Source organism: Ochotona princeps, chromosome 24, assembly GCF_030435755.1.
Source record: "Ochotona princeps isolate mOchPri1 chromosome 24, mOchPri1.hap1, whole genome shotgun sequence".
Lineage (NCBI taxonomy): Eukaryota > Metazoa > Chordata > Mammalia > Lagomorpha > Ochotonidae > Ochotona > Ochotona princeps.
In genome coordinates, this window is record NC_080855.1 from 1700637 (window position 1) to 1722490 (window position 21854).

The 21854-nt window shown below is 41.5% G+C and overlaps 1 pseudogene; it reads right to left on the bottom strand.

Moving 5' to 3' along the window:
* Positions 1-83: 83 nt before the first annotated feature.
* LOC131483260 (cytochrome P450 3A19-like) lies at positions 84-17645 on the bottom strand (annotated as a pseudogene).
* Between the last annotated feature and the right edge of the window lie 4209 nt (positions 17646-21854).

The following is a 21854-nucleotide window of genomic DNA, read 5'->3' on the forward strand; positions in this document are numbered from 1 at the left end:
AATATAAAGCCATTGAGACCAGAGCTTCTTCTCGGTATCCCACGTGAGTGCAGGTTCTCAAGACTTTGGCCATCTGGACTTTGTCACAGGGCACAAACTGGGAGCTGGATGTAAACTGAAGCAAAAGCCTAAAAAGAAAAAAAAACAAGAAAATACTTCCTAACACCATTCCATCTGCACCCCCACTTTCTGACTCACTTCTTGCTCCTTCCCTATCTCACAGTACAGATGAGGAGAATGAAGAAGTGGAATCTGTGCTAGATTCCTCTCACTGGGGAGGCCATGGTTATTTGGTCAGAAAGGGGATTCTTCAAAGCATAGATAAGGAAGAAAATGAAATTAAAACTAAGAAAAAAGGAAACATTTCAGTGTTAAATCACAGATTTCTTTAGTGGGGAAGATGAGGATGAGATAGAAGAAGAGCAGTTAAATACCAGCCTATACTCCATTACCCTTAAATCTGATCAAAGACATTTGCAAAGTTCTAATATTCCCTGGAGACCTCTTGAATTCTGATTGGCTTTTCCAATTATACTTAGTCAAGAAAATAGTCAACCTACATTGAAAGCCTAGATTTTAATGCCATCACAGCTTTTAAAACTGCTTGTGTGTCCTGCGGTCCCACTTCTGCATATGTATGGGAATATTTAAATAGTTGGGACAAAGAAACAAGCTGGATTCTTTAGGATTTTGAAGTAATAGAAAAAGAGGACTTTCTCATTCTCAGTATTTACAATGGAAAATGTTGAGGAATGATGTGGCTAAGGAAAAATTGCAGTTTAGGGCAAACAGGTTGACAACCCCCTGTGGTGGGCGGCAAACTTATGATATGCTTGTTGGAGATGCACAGTGGGCTACTACAAAGCAAATACAACTAGCTTAAGCTATGTTTACTCATATATGAGAGGTAGCATAGTGGGCCTGTGAGAAAGTTGACACTGGGTCTGAATTTTTTTAATTTATTCATTAATTACATGGTGTTGTAATTACATAGAATCTGGGATTCTCCCCCCACCTTCCCCCCATGGTGGGTTCCTCCACCCCGCTGCATAACCATAGTTCAAGTTTAGTTGATATTCCCTCCCTGTAAATTTTTGCCAAGCATAGAGTCCAACATCCCATAGTCCAGACAAGTCCAACTACTTATTGGGTAGACCCTCTCTGGTCTGAGGCCAGAGTCAGCAGAGTATCATCCCGGTCAAATAAAAGCACTAACATACCATCTGCAACAATTAACATCATTATGCAATTAATTGACATGGTATTGAGCAGTCAACATGTTAAAAATAAATGCATTCCTTAACCACTTTCTGTGACCTCCCATTCACAGTTCAATTTTAGTTTATTTATTACAAATGACATAATATCCATAACATAACATAATATGCTATACATCATATCATCTTAAATTAAGGCAAACATGTGGTATTTAACCTTTTGGGATTGGTTCATTTCCATTTCCCTTAGCATTATGGTTTCCACTTTGGCCCATTTGGCCACAAAGAACTGCATTTTATTTTTTTTAATAGCTGAGTAGTATTCCATGGAGTAGATGAACCATAGCTTTCTTATCCAATCCTCTGATGATGGGCATTTTGGTTGTTTCCATGTTTTTGCAATTACTGATTGTTCTGCTATGAACATAGGAGTGCATGTTGATTTCTCATAAAACAAGTGTTCTGGATATATTCCTAGGAGTGCTATTGCTAGGTCATACGGTATGTTATATTTGAGTTGTTTGGATGTTCTCCATACTGATTTCCATAGAGGCTGAAACAATCTGCAGCCCCACCAGCAGTGGAGTAGGGTTCCCTTTTCCCCACCACCTCGCCAACAAGTGTTGTTGGTGCTTTTATTCATGTGGGCCAGTCTCACTGGCGTTAGGTGGTACCTCATTGATGTTTTAATTTGTATTTCCCTTATTGCCAGGGAACTTGAGCATTTTTTCATATGTTTATTTGCCATTTGGGATTGTTCCTTCGTGAAGTGTCTGCCCATTTCCCATGCCCATTTCTTGAGTGGCTTATTTATTTTGGTGTTTTGGCTGTTTTGTAATTCTTTGTATATTCTGGAGATTAGTCCTCTATCACCTATGTCGTGCGCGAAGATCTTCTCCCATTCTGTGGGTTGCTTTTTTATTTTATTGATTGTTTCCTTTGCTGTACAGAAGCTTCTTAGTTTGATGAGGTCCCATTTGTTGATTTTGGTCTCCATTTATACTGCTTTTGCTGTCCTTCTTAGGAAGTAGGGACCTACCCCTAGATCTTGCAGAGTATTTCCAACATTTTCTTCCAAACGTTTGAAGGTTTCTGGATGCAGGTTTAGATCTTATTCATTTAGATTTGATTTTGGTGTATGGTGAGAGATGTGGGTCTATCTTTTTGTTTCTACAGGCTATCAACCAGTTGTCCCAACAGCATTTATTGAACAGACCTTCCCATTTGCCTGGATTATCGTTTGTCCTTTTATCAAAGATTATTTGACTGTATCTGTGTGGGTTCCCTTCTGGTGTTTCTATTCTGCTCCATTGATCTTCCTCTCTATCTTTGTGCCAGTACAAGGCTGTTTTGATAATCACTGCACTGTAGTATGTCCAGAGGTCTGGGACTGTGATTCCCCCTGCTAACTTTCTGTTCTTCAGGATGGTTCTAGCTATACGTGTTTTTTTGTGTTTCCAGATGAACCTTTGGATCATTGTTTAAAGTTCCATGAAGAATGTTTTTTGCAATTTGATTGGAATTGCGTTGAATGCATATATTGCTTTTGGCAATATAGACATTTTAATGATATTGATTTTACCTATCCAGGAGCATGGGATGTTATTCCATGTTTTGAGGTCTTGTTCCATTTCTTTTCAAGTGGTTTTTAGTTTTCCTCAAATAGGTCTCCTACATTTTTGGTTAGGTTTATTCCCAGATGCTTCATACTTTTCTCTGTTATTTTGAATGGTATCTTGCTGGTTGGATATTTTTCCAACTTGGGGCTGTACGCATACACTATGGCTGTTGATTTTTGTTCATTAATTTTGTACCCTGCCACTCTACTGAACTTTCGTATAAGTTCTAACAGTCACTGTGTTGAGCCTCTTGGCTCTTCTATATAAAGAATCATGTCATCTGCATATAGTGAAAGCTTGACTTCTTCATTTCCCATTTGGATTCCTTTCATTTCTTTTTCTTGTCTTATGGCCTCAGCGAGTACCTCTAGGACTACGTTGAATAGCAGTGGAGAAAGCAGACATCCCTGTCTTGTTCCAGATCACAGCAGGAAGGGTTCTAGCATTTCTCCATTCAGTATGATGCTGGCGTTTTGTTTTCATATATTGCGTTGATTATGTTGTGGATTTTTCCATCTATGCCTACCTTGGTTAGGGTCTTTAGCAGGAAGTGGTGTTGGATTTTGTTGAAAACTTTTTCTGCATCTATTGATACTATCATGTGATTCTTATTTGTCAGTTTTTGGATGTAGTGTATCACATTTATTGATTTCCGAATGTTGAACCACCCCTGTATTCCAGGGATGAATCCTACTTGATCTGGATGAATGATCTGTCGGATGATTTTTGGAATTCTATTGGCTAGGATTTTGTTGAGCATCTTAGCATCAATGTTCATCAGAGAGATAGGTCTGTAGTTTTCTTTCTCTGTAGGATCTCTGTCCGGTTTTGGGATTAAGGTAATGTTGGCTTCATAGAATGAGTTTGGAAGGGTTGCTTCCTTTTCTATTGTTTTGAAGAGTTTGTAGAGGATTGGGGTTAGTTCTGTTCGGAATGTTTTGTAGAATTCTGCAGTGAAGCCATCTGGGCCTGGGCATTTCTTTGTTGGAGGATCTTTAATCACTGATTCAATCTCTGCTTCAGTAATGGATTTATTCAGTTTTTTTGTTGCCTCTGGGCTAAGTTTTGGCAGGTTGTGTGAGTCTAAGAACTTTTCTGTTTCTTGGTGGTCTTCTAATTTGTTGGAGTACAGTGCTTTGTAGTAATTTCTAATTATGTTCTTAATGGTTGTAATGTCTGTTGTTATGTTGCCTTTTTCATCTTTGATGCTGTTAATTCTTGCTTTCTCCTGTTTTTTCTTTGTCATTCTGGCCAGCGGGGTGTCTATTTTGTTTATCTTTTCAAAAAAACAGGTGTTTGATTCATTGATTTTGTGTATGTTTTTTTTTTTTATTTCTATCTGGTTGATTTCCTCCTTTATTTTGATGATTTCTTGTCTCCTGTTGTGTGTGGGGCTCATCTGCTGCTGCTTTTCCAAATCCTGGAAGTGTGTGGTTAGTTCCTGTATTTTGCGCTTCACTTAGGCCTTGACATGAGCTCCAATTCCGATGAATTTACCCCGTAGCACTGCTTTGGCAGTGTCCCACAAGTTTTGCAATGTTGTGTCAGAGTTTTCATTGGTTTCCATAAAGTTTTTGATCTCATCTTCAATTTCTTCCCTGACCCATTGTTCATTTAATAGCCTATTGTTCAACCTCCAAGAGTTTCTGTATTTCCTTGGGCATTTTGAATTTCTGATTTCCAGTTTCATTCCGTGGTGGTCTGAGAGGGTACATGGTATGATTCCTATCTTTTTGAAGTTATTTAGATTTGCTTTGCGTCCTATCATGTGGTTGATCCTGGAGAAGGTGCCATGCACTGCTGAAAAAAATGTATAATCTGTGGTCTTAGGATAAAAAGTTCTATAAGTGTCTACTAAGTCTAGTTGTTGTAATGTTTGTATTAGCTCTGTTGTTTCTTTGTTGAGTTTTTGTTTTGTTGATCTGTCTATTGTTGTTAGCAGAGTGTTAAGATCGCCCACTATTATTGTGTGCATATCTATGTCTCCCCTTAAGTCCGTGAGTAATTGCTTCACGTAGCTAGGTGCAGTTGAATTTGGTGCATATATGTTCACAATGGTAATTACTTCCTGATGGATCAATCCCTTCACCAATATATAAAGTCCTTCTCTGTTCTTGATGTCTGTCAGCTTGAAGTCTAGGTCATCTGAGATTAGGACAGCTACGCCAGCCTTTTTTTCTCGTCCATTGGCATGAAATGTCTTTTTCCATCCCTTCACTTTAAATTTCTTACAGGCTTTTCTGGTTAGATGTGTCTCTTGTAGGCAACAGATTGTTGGGTGCTGTTTGATGATCCATTCCGTTAATCTATGCCTTTTGATTGGTGAGTTTAGGCCATTTGTGTTAAGAGACAATATTGAGAGGGTGTGATTTTTGGCTTCCATGAGTGTGTGTAAGTGTGCAAATGTGTATTTGCGACTATTAGAGTTTCTGATTGGTTGACTTTCCTTGTATGGATTTTAGTGGGGAGGTCTTCCCATTTGCCATCTTTGATTTTGGTTTTCATTTTTTCTTTCTGGGTTTAGCACCTTTCTGAGGAGATTTTCCAGAGCTGGTTTCGTGTTGATGTATTCTTCGAGTTTCTCTTTACTGTTGAAGTATTTGATTTCATTCTCAAATACAAATGAGAGCTTTGCTGGGTACATTATTCTTGGTTGGCAGTTGTTTTGTTTCAGGATTTAATAGGTTTTACCCCATTCTCTCCTTGCTTGGAGCGTTTCTTCTGATAGGTCGGCTGTGATTCTGATTTGCCTTCTCCTGAAAGTAATCTTATATTTTTTCATAGTTGTCTTAGAATAATTTCCTTGTATTCACTTGAAGGTAGCTTGAGGACCACATGTCTGGGTGACGATTTATTTAGATCGAATCTACTGGGGGTCCTTTGTCCTTCCTGAGTTTGTGCTGGATTTATATTACCAGTGTTCTGGAAGTTCTCCTGTATTATCTCATTGAGCACCCGTTGCAAGCCTGTCTCCTTTTCCACTCCTTCGGGAAGGCCTATTATTCTAATATTTGATTTTTTGAGGTTGTCTTTCATTTCCTGTATGGATCTATTGGCCTTCTCTGGATTTGTCTCCAACTGTTTGATGAGCTGCTGCCTTTCATTCTGATTGTCTTCCAATTCTGATATTCTGTCTTCTGCTGTGTTCATTCTGTTGGTTATGCTTTCAATTTTGCACTCTATAGCGAGGATTCCCTTTTTGACTTGATTTATTTCTGCAGTGACATGGTTTTTGAATACCTTCGACTCTTCCCAATGCTTCTCACTGTCTCTGATGAATTTCATCACTAGTTTCTTTAAGTCCTTATCTGGTATTTCCTCTATGTCTTCATCTTACATCTCAGATATTGAGATTAGTTTTTGGTTGTATTGGGAGGGAGTGCTTGATGCTTCCTCTGGGTCATTGCTTTTTCTGATACTTCTCCTCATTGTGTTTTTGCTTCTTTTGTTTTGGGATTTTAGCGTCGATTCAGCTGATCCGGCTCTGTTCTGGGGTCTCAGGCTGAGCCCAGCAGGTCGTACTGCCTGAGTCACCAGCTACTTTCAGGGTCTGTAGATCACAGCCCAGAGCTGTGTCAGGAGGGTTTGTGGGCCAGCCCTAGTGCCAGGCCCCTTCCCCTGTGGTTCCATCTCAAAGGCGGTGCCCCACGGCTCTGGGTCACAAGGCTAGCACAGCGGGTGTTTCTGCCTCAGTGCTGAACCTCTACTCTCCTTCAGGGCTTCAGGTTAGCACAGCAGAGGCCCCTGCTGGTTGAAGCCTGAAATCCCCAACTCAGGGCTGGGCTGGGCTAGAAATCTCCGCTTGTCCCAGTGCCGATTTGCACTCTCAGGGATTCCTACTCAGAGGCGCTGCTCCACTGACACTGCAAGCAGGTCTTTCAGAGTGGGCTCCTGCTGGGAGAACCTGTCTGGCCAATTCCGCCGAGCCCGCTCAGGTCAGACCTGTCCAGCTGCGCCCAGCAATGGACTCCACCCCAGAGAAACCACTTCCTCAGCTGCACTCTCTCAAGGGTGGAAGCGGATTCCCAAGAGGCACAGAGCTGTGAGGGGCACGCAGACGTGCCCCCACTAGTCTGCTCCTCTGCCCAGGACGTGAGGTCCCTGCTGAGTGTTGCCCAGCCTCTGGAGCTCAGTCTGAGCCCAGCAAAAGGATCCACTGGACGGCCCAGCAGCCAGTCCAGTGTTCGGAGCCGATACGGGGATCTCTGAGCCCCAGTCCCACAGCGCTGCTCCTGTTCCCTCTGCACTCTCCCAAAAACGCTGAGCAGCTGAGAGGTGCACCTCTGGGAAATCTCCCCTGCTTGTCCTCCACTTCTGCAGGAGATGATGCCCCCTATGATCAGTCCAGTAGCCTCCTCTCAGGGCTCCTGCCCTCCAGAGGACTGGTGCCCCTGTCTGTGTGGGCTCCTATCCTTCCAGCCGCCTCTGTCCTTGGGACGGTTGAGTCTCTGCCGCCTTCCCCCTGCCTGGGTTCGTGACTCACCAAGTTTCTCGCAGCGTGCTGTATTTTATTTCCCACTTTTTGCGGCTGTTCCTTCATGCTGTGTAGATCTTCTTGCTTTAATGAGCTCCAGTGACCTTCTCGCTCTTCTTCCTACAATTTTGTATTTCCTAGCCTGTTTCTCTGCTGGATTGGTTCCCCTCTTTCCCTACTCCTCCCTACACCAGCTCTCTGCGGTCGGCCATCTTCCCACATATCAACACTGGGTCTGAATTTGCAGGCAGTTATACAAAAGTCATCCAAAGAGCAGGGGAATCTTATGCTGACTTTAAAAGACGGTTGATGAATTGCACAGAAAAACAGGTTAGGGACGACAGTACTAGAAAACTATTATTCAGACAGTTAGCTTTTGATAATACAAATGAGGACTGCCAGGCTGTTATTCATCCTATAAAAGAAAGAGAAGATCTTTTATGTTACCGTGAAACCTGCTGTAACATAGGGACTTTTAAGTATCGTGCCCATTTAGCCGCAATGAAACCTTTGCTGTCCAGAAGCAGATGAAGGCTAAATGTTTCAATTGTGGCAAGCCAAATCACTTTTGCAAACAATGCCAGACACCTCCTGTAACAAAAAATTGGTGCTGATACAGATAACAATATTTCCTCTGGTATATGCCCCAGGTGCTGTCGAGGACAACACTGGACAAGAGAGTGTAAATCTATAACAGATCGCAATGGCCAATTCCTGTAGCCAGGAAACTACTTGCAGGGCCAGACCCAGGCCCCAAACAATCAGGTGTTTGCAGCACACAAATATCCCATTCAATTCGTGTCCACAACACAATAATAGATTTAAAACCTGCAACTGCTGGAAGTTTTGTCTTAGATATTGATATTTCTCAGAATTTCACTATTACTCCATCTCAGTGTTCGTGTTCAGTGCCCAGCAGATTTTTTGGATCCATTCATGATTGAATGGTTGACTTAATAATCGGATGTGGCAGTCTCAGCTTCAAAAAATATCAAAGTACATCTAGGAGTTACTGATTCCAATTATAAAGTAGAAATTTCTGTATTGATTTCAATTCCATGTGCCTGGACTTTCAAGCAAGAAGGAAAAATTACACAGCTTTTGCTTTTACCATATTATATGCCTGGTTTCTCTAATAACCAAAGAATTGGAGGATTTGGTACTACTAATAAATATTTATTTGATTTTGATTGGTATTCTAGGATATAATAACCTGTGGCAAATGTTATGCCCTTGTCTCTTTAGAATTTCCTGATGGATCCTTTGAAAAACTGTGGTTTCTGTTACCAGCTTATTTGGCCTTGAAAGTACAGCAACTCCCTTGAATACAATGCTGCCCTGGAGAAGATGAAACCCCACTGTAACTACCTCAAAGAGTGGAAAAACCTGATTTGCTTTTAATATTCCTTTTTTTCCTCAACAGGTCAGGAGTGCAGTGAAATCCTCTACCTTCTTAGAATATTTGAGGAGGACTTTAAATATATTCTATTAATATTGTAATAGGTGATTTATAGATAACAGATACTTAACTACCTTAGACATTAGAAAAAAATATAGGAGCTTGTATTTTGATCCAAAAGAAACCCTCTTAAGGGAGGCTTTGTGTACAGAGCAGGAGGGGACTTCAAAAATCAAAATATAACAATAAATTTACCATGTAAGGAACAGGCAAAATCTCAGATTAGTCCTCAACTTTATTGACCATCGTGTTGGAATTCTGAAGCCCCGCACAAGTGATGCTGATGATCAAATGCAATAAGCTATTGATTCTCACTGATTCTGCTCTATAGATTGTCACATTATTGGAAATGAGGGTAGAAGAGCACATTTCATTATAAACATATTTAATCATATTTAAATTTGAAATGTGATCAGACACTTTCATTGAAGATATACACAAATATCTCTTGATAAAATTGTTTTAAAGTAGCTTAAAATCTGAACTCAGTAACTCCAAATCAAAACCAAACTACTCCTTAAACATTTTGTGCTGTCAGTGGGATGAGTCCCCTAAATCGCATTACTGAGGGGTTTATTCAAGGGCAAAAGTGACACTCAAGAGTATAGATTTGGGGAAGCATTCTGAGATGTAGGAAAAACAGAGCCAAATCAAATGGTAATGACAAAATATTCTGTTTGAATACAACAACAATAAGCTTTAAAAAAAAGAAAATGCCAGGAAAACGTTCTTGCTACATGAACTGCACTAACCTGGGTTTCCTTACAAGGCTTGAAGGAAAAGTTCTGCATTAATTTGATGACAGCAAATTTTACATTCATGAGAGAAAACCTCATGCCAATGCAATTTTGTGGACCAGCTCCAAAGGAAAGATATCTGAGAGGGTTGATGTTAACCTTGTTCTTCTTGCTGAACCTGGTTCCACATCAGAAAGTGAAAACTAATTAGCAACTTGCAAAAACACAGAACCACCTAGTTGGAACTGTTACCTACAACTTTCAACCATTTCTGGAATGGCCATTCAGATCTTACTGTTATTGAGCTTTAAGCATTTTATTATAGAGCCTTTCCAATTACCCGCTCTGTAGAGGACTTTTCTCTCCCGTTGATGAAATGCTGTAAATTCTATTTTAAAAAAATTTAACTTGGCACCCTTAAATTACATTTAGATTAGTGACTGAAAAAATAAAAGTGAAAGGAATAAAGAAAAAGCCTATATCCCTAAACTGAGGTAGCAGTTAAGAAATTATGGTGTATTCACATTCTGGAATGTGTATGCAAAATGAGGATGATGGAAGGGAAAGCATGTACCTGCGCCAATTCACAGCTATAAGGTCATATGTTCACTGAGAAAGAAGATGATGCCTCCTGCTATCTAAGTAAAACTGTCTTTACTCTTCTCTTTCTCTTCTATAATCTTCCTATCTGTCCTTCTCCTTCTCTTTCACCACTCCTTCACGTCTCTCCTTCTCCATATCACCTTCCTTCTCCTTCCTCTCCAAATTCTCCCTCAAATGGTCTTTAAGATCTGCCTCACCAGCACAATCCTTCTGCTATCTTACTGCAATAGTTTTAGTCAGATAATTCATGTGACATCTGATACTACTCTACTTAGTATCATCAGTGAGACACTTGCCTATCACTTCATCTAAGGATTTATACATCCTATGAAGAGTAAACCTATCATTTATTCAAATAATTCCTAGATAGTTGATACTTTTTTAAAAAGAAAGTTTATACTACAAAAATGATCATGCAGTATCATTTTCAAAATCACATAGATCTTCAAATAATGCTGAAATTTTTATGTATTGCTAAGTTTCTATGGCTTATTTTGCTCATAATATATCAAACAGAGGGTGCGTATTGATGGTGCTTGAGTTAGAGACCTGACATCAGTCATGGACATTCAGGCAAATGTAAGACCCATGCAGATGCATTAGAAGTGCTCCATAAAATAGTATCTGTTGTTGGTTACACGTGGGGATACTTCAAACATTCTTCAGCACCCACACTCATAGCATCTGGAAGTAACCTACTGCCTGGTTCAGTCCATGAACTTAAAGTTGGATGACTAAATTAATGAAAAAGAACTACAAACAATTACCACTGAATACAAATGAAGCTACAGAAAGTAGAAGTCCTGAATGTGTAGGCTACACAGAATTTATGGCTCAGAAAGCAAAGGGCCAGGTAAAACTAATTTAATTAATTCATAATTTATTTAAAGATTTATTTCTTATTATTACAAAGTCAGATATACAGAGAGAGGAGGAGAAACAGAGAGGAAGATCTTCCATCCAATCATTCACTCCCCAAGTGAGCCGCAACGGGCTGGTGCGCGCCGATACGATGCCGGGAACCAGGAACCTCTTCCGGGTTTCCCACGCAGGTGCAGGGTCCCAAAGCTTTGGGCCATCCTCAACTGCCTTCCCAGGCCACAAGCAGGGAGCTGGATGGGAAGTGGAGCTGCCAGGATTAGAACAAGTGTCCATATGGGATCCTGGCGTGTTCAAGGTGAGGACTTTAGCCGCTTAAAACATAAGCACTGTGTCATCAGCAGGATCAACAAGACACACAATGAGGCGTCGAACAAGACAAAGTCCACATGTAGGGGTAAAAAGAACCGTAATCCAAGACTTCTGACTTACCAACCAGTGTCCTGCAATCTCCCTGGTCATTTTTGCTTACCAATACAATAATGGCAGCAGGTCAACCATTTCCAGAGTGTACACTCTAATTAAAGCCTCACCTACATTGTTAGTTCACAGAGAGAGACCAGCCTCAAGAGCTTGTGACTTCACACTGGAAGGAGTCACTCACTAACAAGAGAGCATGTGAGCCAGCACAAGACAGCAGCCAGAACCAGGAATAGGGCACCCAGGCTCTACCTTGTTCTCACTAACTCCTCTGTCAAGCAACAATGAGGACTCTCATCAGCAAAGCCTGTTGTTTTACATTTACTCTAGAGAGAGAGGCCATCAGATGCAAGGTATAAGTGTTTCCTATAGGTGCAATGACAGTGGCAGCCGAAGTGATCAGCACAGGAAAACTGAAAGCAATAAAAAGCATGACAGTCTTGCCTTTCAAGCACCAGGATCCCATATGGGTGCCAGAAGATATCCCAGCTGCTCCATTTTCCCTCCAGCTCCCTGCGTGTGGCCTGGAAAAGCAGTAGAGAATAGCCCAAAGCCTTGGAACCACATGGTAGACCCAGAAGAAGCTCCTGGAGCCTGGATTCAGATCAGCTCAACTCTTGACCTTGCAGCCACTGGGAAGTAAACCAGAAGACAGAAGACATTTCTTTCTGTCTCTCCTTCTATAAAACTGACTTTTCATTAAAACAAATGAATCTTTAAAAATTTTGGAAGGAATAAAAGAAGTCTATATACCTAAAATGAGGTAGCAGTTTATAAACTATGATGTATGCATGTATCACCAAAACTATGAGTTTCTATATGCATATGCTGTGTATGTGTATCAGTGGAAGACTACATCCAGGATCCCCATAAATACACAATCCATACACTCAAATTCCTAATATAAAATTACATAGCATTTTCAGGGTCTCAAGTTTTTTTTTTTTTTTGGAATTATGGATGACGATAGTATTCTTTCTCTAGTTACCACTTTTGACAGTTTGGAAAACAATTACTGCTTTTCTCTTAAGAAAGGCTTCTAACAATCAAAATACCTAGATGCAAATGATTCTACTGCCACAAGTTTGCTATATACACTAAGAGATTCCAGGTATGCTTGAGCCAGCTTGGGTCACGGGGGATTCCCTTTCCAGGGATCCTGTACCTTTCAGGGCAGAATTCATAAGGCTCTGTCCAGGATTCTGGTTCTCAGTAAAGGACATAAGGCAGCATCGTCACAATTGTCCCTTTGGGAATGTATATCTCCTTGATTTCAATGTCTGTCTTACAATTCTCTTAATTCTGCTAGTAATTGGGTATAATCATAGAGCTTCATTCACCACCATGTCAGATACTCCATTTACATCAGAGCATCATACGTGACAAGTGTCTGGGAAAAAAGATTTTGATAAGTTGAGATATGGAATTAATTTTAAACTAGGTCTATGCAGTACTATTGGAGCATTACATGCTCAAGAGCATAACTTTCATTGGTGAAAGATACTGACATTTAAGAGGTATTTAATAAGAGCCAAGTGTTTTGGCCCTGCTCAATGAATGGTTCATTCAGATGATAAGGAGATTTACTGGAAGACTTTGAGAAAAATTCACTACACAGGTTCAAAAATCCCCAGCACATCTTTACAATATTCACTGTTATCAAACAAAATATGCCAGAGTCTCTATTGCAAGAGAGGTCACATGCATAGCCAAGTAAATTTACATGGAGAGCAGAAAACCTCTTACTCTCACAAACACTAAAAAGATTTATTTGAAGACTCCTGATTGGCAATGCTTTCAACACACATCAAAACTCTGACAAGATGGTCAACAGGGCTGTGGTACAGGAGGTCAAGCCTGCGACCCTTATGAATGTGAGGTGGTGTCCTGGCTGCTCCATTTCCAATTCATCTCACTGTTAAAGGCATAGGAAAAGCAGTAGAACATGGTCCAAAATGCAGGGTCCTTGCCTCTCACATGGGAGGCCATATGCAGCTCCTGGCACCTAGCTTTAGTCTGATTCTACCCTGGCCATGGTAGACATAAAGGAATGATCAGAAAATATGAGTTTCATTTCTACCTTTCTTTCTTTAGATCTGGCTTTCAAAATAACTACTAAACTTTTTAAATTTTTTGCAGAGATTAAGAACTATCTTCTTTCTATCCTGTTATGATCCAAAAAGTTGAAAATAAATGCTAATGTGGTAACATTTACAGTAAAATGAAATTTTGACAGAGATAGGAACCCACCTCAGCTCCCTGTGCTGTTTCTAGAAGTCTCTGAGCTATAGTTTCAGGCTTCAACTACAAACTCTGAAGATGATGCTGGTGATTCCTTGTGACAAACTGCCATACCACCCTAGATATCAGGTTCCTTTGTATTCAACAGCAGACTCCCTGGGTCATGTCTTATCTTCTTTACCTCTGCTGATGTGACTAGGGGATGAGAATGGCAGGAAGCAGAGCGCAGTCTGCCTCCACAGGCCAGGACAGAACAGGCCAGCCTTACTTAGCTAACAGAAAAACCAGACCAAGTCCAGTCAACTGAAACAGAGCAAAAGACCACAAGCTTAAGCAAGTGCAGACAATTGAAGCAGAGTGAAAAACCACAAACTTGAATAAAAAGACTTCTTGTAGGTGCCTCTGTGGATTCTGGTAACAGACACCCAGGATCAACACTGATTTATAAAGATCGTACAGTTCAGTGAGTAGCACCATCATCCTTTTGTTCCACATTGTTTTTTTTGTTTTTTGTTTTTGTTTTTGTTTTTTGTTTTTTTAAAGATTTATTCATTTTATTATAGCCAGATATACACAGAGGAGGAGAGACAGAGAGGAAGATCTTCCGTCCGATGATTCACTCCCCAAGTGAGCCGCAACGGGCCGGTGCGCGCCAATCCAAAGCCAGGAACCTGGAACCTCTTCCGGGTCTCCCATGCGGGTGCAGTGTCCCAATGCATTGGGCCGTCCTCAACTGCTTTCCCAGGCCACAAGCAGGGAGCTGGATGGGAAGTGGAGCTGCCGGGATTAGGACCGGCGCCCGTATGGGATCCCGGGGCTTTCAAGTCGAGGACTTTAGCCGCTAGACCACGCCGCCGGGCCCCCACATTGTTTTTAATTACATTTTCCTAATATTGTCAGTTAAAGAATCCAGGCTCACACATTTTGCACCCCCGAATAGCACTGAACAAGCATTCTATCAAGATACTCTCTTCTCCCAATGAACTCTCCTCAACTCCAGTATAACCTATTCCTCTTATTTGGCAACACAAATATTACTCACTCATTTTATTGGGAAACACAAGCATAACTCATTCACCATATTGGGCGAAGTTGCATCAAACTCCTGCTGCAGTTTCTGCTGGACATCAGGGTGTTTGGACAATAATTACACAATGAAGGAGAGAGCATTGCCAGTTGTCTATAAGCATCAAAAAGAAAGATATTTGACTGTGATACAATCTCTACACCAGTCAGAGGTAAAAGAGAAGAAATATGCTTTAAGTAAAGCAGAGGAGTGTGACCCACAGTACATGCACAAATTCCACATAGTGATGGGTATTGTGGTAGAGGGCACTCACCTGTTGGCTACAATGCCAGCATCCCAAATGACTGCTGGATTCCAGTGTAGAGCTGCTCTACCTCCAATACCATCATTTACCAATAAGCCTAGGAAAATGGTAAAAGATAGTCTAAATGCTTGGGCCTCTGTACCCTCATGGGAAATCTTTGATGGAATTCCAGTCCCCTGGCTTCAACTTGAAGTAGCTCCAGCTGTTGAAGCAATTTGGAAAATGAACCAGCAGATGGCAAAGCACACAATCTATTGCTTTCTTGCTGTGCTGCAAGTAAATACATCTTAAAAAACAAAAGTTCTCATACAACTTTAAAATTCCTGTAGGAAAAAAAAACGGATACTGCAGAGACGATAAATGGTATTCAAATAACGTCTTCCTTATCAAGCCAAAAATCCAACATTGCTTTAATCCACTTTATCCCAGTCAATCCCATGCCCTGCTATCCTTTCTTTATTGCACCATCCTCATTACCATCTCAGCTGGTTGTTTTCAGGAGACAGCTTCTCTGTCACACATGCACAGTGCAACCAGTGTACCACTTGGATAATTGTGAAATTACAATATAGAGTAGCCTTCTCCTTAAGAAAATTACATTGTGTTCTACTTAAAATATTTGAAAACACTGAGTGTAAAAGGCTAAAGCTTAACTGTATGAAAATTAAAGGTTGTTTCATCTACGTCTGCATGAGTTAGGTTAATGGGACAAGAATGGGCTACAGATAAAATTCTGGACTCAGAATGCAGTCCAAGGATGAGCAGCCCCTGGAAACTCACACAAATGCAGCAATAATTATGCAAGACAACATGGAGTTTCCTCAGAATTATGAAAATACATCAACCATATGACCCAGACATTCCACTCTTGGGAGTTTACATGAAGGAAATGAAATCAGCTTATGAAGATTGTTTTCTGTGTCCCCGGTGTTTAAAGTAATTCATCTTGCAATAGCTAGGATATAGATTTAACTAAAGTATCCATCAAATGATGACTAGATAAAGAGATTTTTATTCTATGTATGGTAGAACATTACTCAGCTATAAAGGCAAATGAAATCTTTTTTCACAAGATGAGGTGTTGGAGTCCGTGCAGCAGATGTGGAGAACAGGAAGGTGTGAAGACAGCTGCTCCCCTGCAGGCAAGGAATAAACAAATACTTTTTTTCTCTTTTCTCTTTTTCCTTTTCTCAATTTTGGTTAATATTTACATAGTTAATCATGGTGAAAATGATCTAAGATTATGGAGAAGTTAGTGTGATCACTGTTTCCAAGCTTTCTATTTTTTTCTTCCCATTTTTGAGGGAGAGGAGAGATAAGTGGAGTATCCATACACAGCCTCCATACCACCCCAGTACCTGAGGATGGGGAAACACTACCCAATATCAACTCAGATTCATATGACACATGTTCTGAAGGCACTGCCCATGTGGATGTGATAGTTTGAAAATGCTATAGATCTCACCAATCTATGAATGAGGAATCCCTCCCAATGTCCATTGACTGACACCACCGACCTTATAGTCTCCAATTGCCCAGATATTTGCTGTCATTGTTTGACTGGGTATGGTCCATGTGATCTGTTCTCCATTCTCTGCTATCGTACCAGATGTCCTCTGCAGGATCCAATGAGTTATTATGTTCTCCTGTTGCACCAGGGTCTGCCATATAGTACTCCATCCTCTAAACTTAGGAGGATCAGTTTCACTAGGTAGGCTCATGGACCTCAGCCAGGAGACTGATGCCCACTGCCCCCTGCCCCCCACCCAGGAGTCATGGATCCAGCAACCACCTTATAGGAGGTCCGATGGCCCAAGGCCATATGACACAGAACCTGGAAGAAACAGCACCGAAGCTCATGGAACCAGACCTACAACTCAAACTGACTTGGTGACCTAGACCAAGAGACACAGGCTCCTCTGGGCCCCCAGTCCTGGGGTACACGGATCCATCACTCACTGCATAGATGAGCACAAGGACCTGGATAAGAAAACCTGTGTTCCACTGGACACTCCACTGCCAGGGCTCACAGACCTGACAACTACTACATAAATGGTCACTAAGACCTAGGCCAGAAGACACAGTGCCAAGTAGACCCCACACCCTTGAGGCACACGTGTTCAGCACCCACTGTACATGCCAGCCCAAGACCCTAGGCCATGAAACCCAGGATCCGTCATATCCCCCATCCCCAGGGCTCATGGACCTGGTCCTCACCATGCAGGTAGGCTCAGTGATGTGAATCAGGAGACCCAGTCACTGCTGGACAAGCACCCCTTGGGTTCATGGATCTGAAACTGACTATGTAAGTGGATTCTAGAACCTGGGACAGGATACATAGGGCCCTTTGGACATTCAACCTCTGAGGCTCACAAGTCCAGCACCTACTTCACAGGCAGGCCCTAGGCCATGGGTCATGCAACCCGGGACCCACCGATCTCCCATGACCAGGACTCACTGACCCAGTCATCACCATTCCAGTGGGCTTGGTGACCTGGACCAGGAGACCCAAAACCTTCCATGACTCCAGTCCTAGGGTAGACGAATCCATCACCTGCAGAGGTGGGCCCAAGGACAGCTGGGCCAGGAGATCCAGGGCAAAATCGTACACTCCACCCTTAGGTTCAGCAGCCTATCACTCACCATGCAGGTGGGCACCCACCATGCAGGCGGACCCAAGACTGAGGGCCTTGCGGTCCAGGATGCACCAGTAACCCCAACTCCCTATGCTCACAGACCTGACAGCCAATATATAGATGGGCCCTAGGACCTGGGCCTGAGCCAGGAGACCCAGATCCAAGCCAGACCCTCCACCCCTGAGGTTCATGCATCCAGCACCCACTACACAGGTGGGCCTAAGGCCCAAGCCATGTCACCCATGACCCGCTGGACCCTTCACCCCTGGGACCCACTGGATCCCCCACCTTCAGGGCTCATAGACCTGACACCCATCACCTCCAGACTGACAAGGCTTATGTTTCCTCGGCATCCACCAGTTGGTACTTCAGATGCAGAGTCAGCCCCCAGTCCTGGCTCGAGTGTGAATTTTCTACAGATGCATCTCAACTCAGCCCCTCCTGCACCCCATCCTGGTTCTTGGATCAACCAGTGGATGTCATAAACTGTCCCAACCTGGCCCATCCCCTGACTTGACCCACACGTGCACATCCAGGTACTCTAACTTTGTTGTGGGCTAAGATTTAATTAGTGCTCATTAAGCTGAGCAGTAACAGGAAATGGGCTTGAGACTAAAAACACCTGTACTAATCAGGCTCAGTGGCATCCTATTGTTTGGCTAAAGGACATGGGAGGGAAGAGTATAAAAGAAGTAGTTAGGGGAGACTTGAGAGAAACTTTTACCATCACTGGTCTCCTGTTGGTGCTTCATCCCCAGACCCTCTCCCTGTCCACATTACTGGTTCTGCTGGTCAGAGCAAACAGTGCCTAACGTGGAGCACAGCACGAGGGACAATCTGAGAGATCCCTGGACCTACAAAAGTAGGTTTGTAATTAAAAATTTTGCAAGGGCAAAAGTGATTTCAACCCCAGACCCTCTTCCTGTCCTGGGACACAAGGGATAATCTGAGGGACCCCAGAAAACTAGAGGCAAGCTTAGAATTTAATATTTTGCAGGAGTGTAAGTAAAACTTATCATGGGGCAAGAACTTGCTAAAGTACTGATGATTAAGGCAATCAGAGATCTGCTCCAGTCACAAGGCACTGACATTAAGCTTAAGACCTCGCAGAAGTTTGTTGAAACTGTCTACAATGTATCCCCATGGTTTGCTATCCTTGTAGCCACTTTTTTCCTCTGACACTTGGTAAAAAATGCTTTGTCTTCCCCTCAAGCAGTGGTGCAACCCTTCCTTGAAAAATTATCCATAAGAAGGGGGAGGGAGCCACAAACCAGAGTAAGAAGACAGAAGGAACTGCAAACCAGAGAAAGAGGACAGAGTAAGAAGACCCTGAACCAGGGTAAAAAAGGAGAAGGAATCCCAAACCAGACAAAGTCTGGAGAAACTGTGCAAAGATTTGTGGTCCTCTTCTGAGGAGGAAGAAGGGGGAGAGGATGAAAGTCAGTCTGCCGAGGATCATGTGCATATAGAGCGCATGCTGAGGTAAAATCTCTTTTGGCTAGGCATGGAGCCCTCTGCACCACCTTTGCTGTTGGAGCCATTAAATCTGGGTGCAGCTGTGAAACATTTACAGGAACAACTTCAGCAGCTCTCCCTTCAATTGAGGTAGGAACAGAGTGGACACACTAACGGGTCTTGCTTTGGACCCCTGCTTTCAAGTTCCATTTCAGCTGTGGAGCTTGCAGTACGGCAAGCACAGGAGCAGGGAGAACTTGAGGCAGCTGCCCTTGCCAGCTGTTTTGCCTTCCTAGTGGTTGAAGTAGAAGATCAGCAAGGGAGAATCAGGTGGCACTATCTTTTAAGAGCTGTAAGAATCTGAGGGACGCTGTTGCTGCAGATGGTCTATTGCCTGCCTCCCTTCTCAATTTCCAAGATTGAAACCTAGACAACTACCAATTACACTCCACCCATTGGAGGCTTGCTGGAATGCTTTACTCTGATAGCAACTCTTGGGATGCTAATTTTGTTAGTCAGGCTTTCTATTGTTGACAGCTGGCCACTTTTAATTCATCCGGACTTCCATTATCTGACCCTAAGTTTACTGTTACCTGGTTGCCCACTTTTAAAATGTCTTTATGAAATGATAAAGAAGAAAAAGTCAAAGAAAGAAGAACAATTTTACAGAACTTATTCTTCAGGCTTGCAAATTGTGCCTTGGAATGTCTTATGCTGTGATAAATGTTTAGCAAACTAACTTCACTTGCATATCCATGGCAACTTTTGGGAACTTAGAATTCAAAGACCATATTAGGCTCTTACAACTCTTGAGGTTTTATTTGTGATAATTTCAAAAATGTGAAATTTTATCATAAGTAATTTAGCATAGAATTAAAACTAACACTATTAAATCATTTCAAGGTATAAGTTAAATTAATGTGCTATTGTCTACAAAGTATTTTAATATATTAAAGTAATTCTTGTGCTTTTGAGAATTTCTCATTGCTTAAAGTTGGTAAAGGTTTTGTATTTGCTTTAAGGGTATTTGAGTGAGGATTTCATGTCAGTAACTGATTGTAATCTATAATGTGGTATGCTAACAACAACAAAAATCTTTCAGGTATTTTTAACCATTCTTAAAATGGCATCCAAGAATTCAAAAGTTTCAAATTCTAGGGCTTCACTTGCTATTCTTACGAGGCCTCAAGAGTGCCAACGAATTAATCTCCCATTTTGTGGAGACAGTTAATCCGGTTAATTGGGTTATATTAAGATTATTTCCAAATGGAGCAAAATTCTGTCATGTCAAAATGTTGTATACATCCATGGAGTTGGGAAGGTTTAATTTTAGTTTGTGTGCTTTTAATGATTTAGCTCTACAGTTGTATCTGGTTGTTCCATGGTTATATTACTGGGAAGATTGAAATTCAGATCTTCAGCTTGATGAAGGGATTTCATAGTGGTGACTTTTTTTTCTCTGAGGATCTTGGTTCAAGACTGTTAACTTGATAGCTTTTCAGTTACTGTTTTCTGGTGAACACTACTACTACTAAGCTTGATTGAGAATCATTTTTTTTTTTTTTTTAGTTTCCAATAGTGTGGATCTTTGTGTGTGTGAACGCATGTGTGTCTTAATATCTGTCTTTTGTACAGGTGTCTATCATTGTTATAATGTATTACTGTCTGTTTATTGGTCAGAAAATGTTTTAGCTTTTGTGAATTAAGTTTAAAGCACCTATAGGAACATTTTAAAAAGCGAGTAAATTTATTCATCTGTTGGTCTCATCAGCTATCTGTATCCTCAGCTGCAAACACAGGGCACATAATTTGCATATCATCAACAAAAGCAGGTTGCCTTGAGGCTGTGGCAATACCTGGTTTCTGCAGCCATACCCAGAGCCTTCTGATAGGATTGTAAGAGTCAAAACTGATTTGTTTTGTCCAGCAATAAGATTACTAATTAACACAGATTTCTTTGATTTATGTAACTTAAACTACTAATAGGCTGTTTTTAAAATGTTAAGTCATTAATATATTTATATTTAAGTTTATTGTTAACCTACACTCCTGTCTCATTGATACAGGCAATAGGCCTTTGGGATAAATGTTTTATAAAGATATTATTTGACAATTTTCACTTTATACTGTCCCTATATGGGTAAGCAACCTGGTAGCTCAGATCTAAGGCCCCACTTCATATCCTCAAGGCAAGGGCATAAAATACAGCTGCAGATACCACAGCCAAATTGGTGGCCTTGGCCCTAAGGAAACACAAAAATCACATGCTAGGTTTCATTTGAATTCCTACACCCTACGTTTGCACTTTAATTTGATCAAGGAACAAGCCAGAACCATTGTGAAGCAATGCTCAGTGTGCCCTCAAATTTTGCCTGTTCCCCATTATGGCATAAATCCCCAAGGACTGTTACCCAATCATGGCTGATAAATGGATGTGACACACATCTCAATTTTTGAGACACTGAATTATGTGAATGTTACTGTCAATACTTGCTCTGGGTTTATTCTAGCTACTCCTCAGAGGGGGGGAAAAGTTTGGCATGCTCTAGCCCATTGCTCTGCATGCTTTACCATATTGGGAACTTCCAAAGTTATTAAAACTGATAATGGCCCCTGCTATACCAGCAGTAAGTTTTGTGATGTTGCTGCCTCTGACCATATACAACTAATGACAGGTATTCCATATAATCTTCAAGGACAAGGTATTGTGGACCATACTATTAAGGATTACCTTATTAAAATATAAAGGGGGAGTATAGCACCCCCAAGATAATTTGAACCTT